The sequence below is a fragment of the Eubalaena glacialis genome, chromosome 2, assembly GCF_028564815.1.
Source record: "Eubalaena glacialis isolate mEubGla1 chromosome 2, mEubGla1.1.hap2.+ XY, whole genome shotgun sequence".
Classification (NCBI taxonomy): Eukaryota; Metazoa; Chordata; class Mammalia; order Artiodactyla; family Balaenidae; genus Eubalaena; species Eubalaena glacialis.
Window position 1 is genome coordinate 132,288,785 of NC_083717.1, and position 5,415 is coordinate 132,294,199.

The 5,415-nt window shown below is 40.6% G+C and overlaps 1 pseudogene; it reads right to left on the reverse strand.

Annotated features, from left to right (window-relative positions):
* Positions 1 to 230: 230 nt before the first annotated feature.
* On the reverse strand, positions 231 to 1,872 carry LOC133085420 (solute carrier family 25 member 3-like; annotated as a pseudogene).
* Between the last annotated feature and the right edge of the window lie 3,543 nt (positions 1,873 to 5,415).

Genomic DNA, 5,415 nt, shown 5'->3' on the forward strand with positions numbered 1-5,415 from the left:
TTTTGTAAAATTAATGCCATCAGCAAAATGTTCATCTGGAGTCACCATTTTTGCACCCAAATTTGCCTTTAATGATGCAGGTAATAAATTTTACTATGGTGCTAACCTTTTCCCTTTATCTTAGGATATCTTTTTTTTCTCTTAGTCAAGTTTGTATCTATACTCAGTATTTCCTTAACATAGTGTTTTTTTTTTTGTTTTTGTTTTTGTTTTTAATGAACAGTTGGGTTTATTTCAACAGTAAGTTTGAAACTCTTGCTTCTGGCAAGAGTACTACAGTAATTATATTAGGAATAGACAATTTCCTACACTGTCAAATATATAAAAGTTCCTTCTGCATTTTCCTCAACACTGATCAACAAGCAAATTCAGTCCACATTTGCTTTCATCTACTGAGTGTACCCAAGCTTCTTCTTCAGAGATTCTGGCATCTCAGGTGGAGGGGGGCGAGGGAGCCTGAAGTAGACCTTCACGGAGTCATAGATGAACCACTGCAGTGCAGTCAGAGTGCCGATCATGATGATACGGGCAAAGAGTCCCTTCCATACACCTCTAAATCCAAGTCTCTGGACGACCAGAGACACACTGCTACCCTTCTCTTTATTCAACACAGACACGACAGAATCAGCAGGGTGAGAAACAATGGCACAGAAGACTCCAGCTATGTAACCTGCCACAAATGTGTCAACCAGCTGCTCTGGCTTTGAACATTCACTTCGGGGCTTGGGAACCACAAACTCGTACAATGCTTCAACAGTACGTTCAAAGCAGGCGAACTTCATCATGGTGTATGGTATCTGTCTCATCCAGAGAGGAGCAACCCCTTTGTAGAATGCCTTTAAGCCTTCTTCCTTATACATTTTGGGAGCTGCATCCCTCAAAGTGTTAGCATATCCTGGTTGGGTTTGTTTTTGTTTTCTTTTTTCGAATTTTATTTATTTATTTATTTATTTTTGGCTGCACTGGGTCTTTGTTGCTGCGCGCAGGCTTTCTCTAGTTGCGAGCTGGGGCTACTCTTTGTTGCGGTGCACGGGCTTCTCATTGCGGTGGCTTCTCGTTGCAGAGCACGGGCTCTAGGCGCGCGGGCTTCAGTAGTTGTGGCACGCAGGCTCAGTAGTTGTGGCTCGTGGGCTCTAGAGTGCAGGCTCAGTAGTTGTGGCGCACGGGCTTAGTTGCTCCGCGGCATGTGGGATCTTCCCAGACCAGGGCTCGAACCCGTGTCCCCTGCATTAGCAGGCGGATTTTTAACCACTGTGCCACTAGGGAAGTCCTCCTGGTTGGGTTTGAATTTGAACCTTAGCAGCTTCCATAGGAGCCAGAGCAATGTCAGCAAAGAATTCAGCACTGGCAGAGGCAGCCAAATATAGTGATGTGCGCCAGAGATAGGCATTCTCCTCTCCAAGCATGTTGCTATACAAAACTTTGAAGACTTCATAAAAGCCAAATTTGCAGAGCCCTTGCATAGAGTAGCCAATGAAAGTCGGAGCCCATCCTTTGGCCAAACCACGGACACCATCTTCTTTGAGTGTAATTGAGAATCCATTAAATATGCCCTTGTACTTTTGTGGGTCCACCTGCATACGGCATTTCACTAAATCCAGAGGAATAACAGCCGTGTGTGTCAGACCACAACTTAAGACCCCACCAAAGCCACACAGTGCGTAAAACTTCGTGGAGCCATATTCACAACTGTACTCTTCCACAGCGGCAGCTGCCAGCTTGCGGGAGCGGCGGGGTGGGCCTGGGGTCCTGGCGGGGTTGCTGCGGGGACCCGCGAGACCCTCTTGCACCAGCTGCAGGTGGGGCGCGTTGAAGGGGTTCGCCCGCGCCAAGTGCGCCATGGATGAGAACATCTTCTCCCTGAGGTGGCGAACACACCACCGCTCCCTCGGAAAGACTGGGGCTCACAGAACAACATAGTGTTTTTAAAGGATGTCAATACTAATGAGAATATATGCTCTCCATTACATTTCACTTTATTGGCTTGCAAAAAAGTTCTTCTAATAAATATTAAGAGCAGAAACATATTAGAAATATCTAGAGTTTATCCAACTGTTTAGCAAATTTTCTAGTACTTATTTCTTCAAATATTTAGCTCTGTTTGTCTATCTATCTATCTATCTATCTATCTAATGCATTTTAATTAGTCACTGTCTTAGGTTGGGTTCCCAAAGAAGTTGATCTTGAGGCAAGAATTTGAGTGTTAGCAACTTATTTGGGAGGAGGAGATCCCAGGAAGCATGAATGAGGAATGACAGAAGTGAGAAAAGAAAGGAGGGAATGATCCAATAAAGGAGGTGTTATCAAGCAAGTTCCTGCTGTGGGAAACTGGGGTTCACTCCCATGGAGAGCTCAGGAGCCAGTACAGAATTTTTCTGAGTTGTTCCACTTGAAGCACAGTAAATACTCTCTGACTCTTGTCTGTCATCGGCTAGACATTAATCATCCAGTACTTCTGGCCTACCTATTTGCAGATCTAGAGAGAGCCCTCAGGTACAGGGATACAGGTGTTACTGTAAAATGTAGTCCACAGGAGTAGGGACAACGTGTGCCTAAGGTGTGTGGGCGGGGTCACTGCCTCATCTGCTGCGGTCTCCACAGGCCTTCAGAATGCTTTCGACCATGTTTCCTAAGGCAGAAAGAAAAGAAGTATTTTTAACCAAAGTTATTACTATTGAGTAAAAACTCTGCAAAAGAGGCTTATAAACTTTATCGAGTTTAGTAAAATTTTGTAAAGTCTTCATATTCTACATGTAAATCCATATCTTAAACAGTTTTTTCATATATATATATATGTCAATGACTTAACAGATCTGAATGTATTATTAGTATTTTTACCTGACAAAGAGATTATACAAGGATTAGAAGGATCATTTCTCCCTCTTTCTTAGCTCTTACTTTGCTTATCCTATTAGAGATTTTAGTTTGGGGTTTCTTTGATGAGATCTTTTAAAAGTCACCTTTCTATTTTACGAGGGTTATTTACTTTAAAGTAGCTAATACATGCAGCATTTTAAATAAAAAGATGGTGATGGCCAACTGTCCAGGTCTCCACATTGTGGGATTCCCATCTTTCCTTCAAGATGCTTTGCTTACACGTCACTGTATGTGACAGGTGACAGTTTGACATTTAAACCTATTGAGGGTGCCGGTGTCAATACGAATGACATATTAGTAAAGCTTAATATTTGACTAGTTCTTGAGGTAAAAATCAAATAAAATGGAAGTTCTCATATTTTATCCCAGAGGATCATCTGGTGCATCCTTTTTGGTATCTGCACCCCAGTTTGGAGATCACTAGACCAGAGGACAATGTTCAGCTGCCTTAGCATGGCATACACAGTCCTCTACCATTTGACCCTTGCCTACTACTCCAACCTGAGCTCTTGCCTTGTCATGCTTCATACCCAGCATTTCAATTATACTGAACTTTTTGGAGTTCCCTGACTTTATCATGTTGGGTCTTATGTCAGAGCTTTTGCTTATACTATTGCTTCTTCCCAGAATGCTCTTTCTCTTTGGATTCCCTCGTAACATCTCTTCTATGAAACTTTTCCTGGCCCTTTCCCACTCCCCAGGGAGCACTGAAAACATACTTTTTTGGAACACTACTGTATTCTCAATCTTAGCCCTCATCCCTTCTGGTGAACATATTTGCTAACATTCTTGGCTTTTCCTATAGACCATTGTCTCCCTGAAATCAGAGATGTCTAATTTATGTTTGTATCTCAAGCATATAGCCCCAAACAGGCACATAATCATGCTTGTTGAATTAACCTCTGAAGGTGATGGTCCTATTATATACACTGTATTCGTCAGTCAGCCTAGAGGATTGTGTGTAGCTCTGGGTGCCTCTGGAAGAAGGCCTTGGAAAACTGATATGTACTCAGAGGAAAAGAATTTCAAACAATGTCATGAGAACAATTCTAGCCTGGGACCAATGTATAGAATAACAGGGAAGAGGGATTTGGTTTTAACATAAGGAAGAATTATCTAACAATTAGAGCTGCTTGAACATGGGATGAATGGCTTTGGGACACGGTGAGTTTCTTGTTATTGGAGGTGTTGAAATAAAGCCTGAATGGATAGCCTCCTTGAGCAGGCTGAACAAGGGCTTAAAGCATCTGGAGTGATAATAGTGCGTGGAGGAGAATTTAGATAATCTTTGGATTGTAAACAATCAAGCTGAGATTTGAAATCATTTGATAGGTCTAGTGGTAGGTCTAAACTTTAGTAGATACTGCTTCAAAAAAAAACGCACAGCGAGGCTATTTTAAGTAAACAATTTCTCTGTTATTCAGAATGTCTGGATCTAGATGATACAACAGTAATGCAGCTTTGCCTCTCTTGAGTCAGGCTAAGCAAGGTTCTGAGCATGTACTGATGCTGTTATTTTTCTTTGTGAATATAACGAGACATCTAATCTCCTTCCTCTTTTCATCTTAGAAGTAGGGCACCTTCACTCCATCCAAACATGGATTTAAAATTTACAGTCTAAGAGTCCATAACAAAGAGATAGTGCCTCTTCAGTACTGGAGAAGAGGCAGTTATCTTATCTATATATTTAGGGCTGCCTGGGACAGAATTTTAAAATAAAATATTGAGTCAGTTAAACTTAATTCAGGAAATAAATAGTATATCATAGGCATAACACTGTAGACAGTAGAAAATAATCTATAACACCCTTAAATGGCATGACTCTTATAATATAGAGACTGAGGGATTAGCAGATGTAAACTATTATATATAGGATGGATCAGCAACAAGGTCCTACTGTATAGCACAGGGAACTATATTCAATATCCTGTGATAAACCATAATGGAAAAGAATGTGAAAAAGAATGCATATATATGTATAACTGAATCACTGTGCTGTACAGTAGAAAGTAACACAACACTGGAAATCAGCTATACTTCAATAAAATAAATTTAAAAAAAAATAAAAGAAAACAAGACTCAGTGAAGTTAAAGGGACATGGCTAAATGTTGTACAATGTATTGGTTTCAGAACCTAGACCACAACCCATCTAATTCCACTTCCATGGTTTCTCCATTTTACTACACTGCCTTAAAAGTTTAAGACGTGGTCCCTACCATGAAGGACTTTTGTAATCTCATAAAGGCATAAGACATATTCATAAAACAATTAGAGAATAACAAAAGTAAAATCAAGTACAATACATGTGTTACAGCTAAAGAGTAGTTTGGAAGGTCAACAAGGTGAGAAATCACAGGCTAGAGGATATGGACATTTTTATTAAGAGCAATTTTGAAAATAGCTCTGAAAGATAATTAGGCTTACAAATTTTTTCTTTGGTTCCCAAAGTGCATGTTGGCTTTGTCCACATTCATCAGGGCCTTTCCCTCTCTTTTATTTCTTTTTAGTTTTACTACTACTCATACTGGCCAATAGGA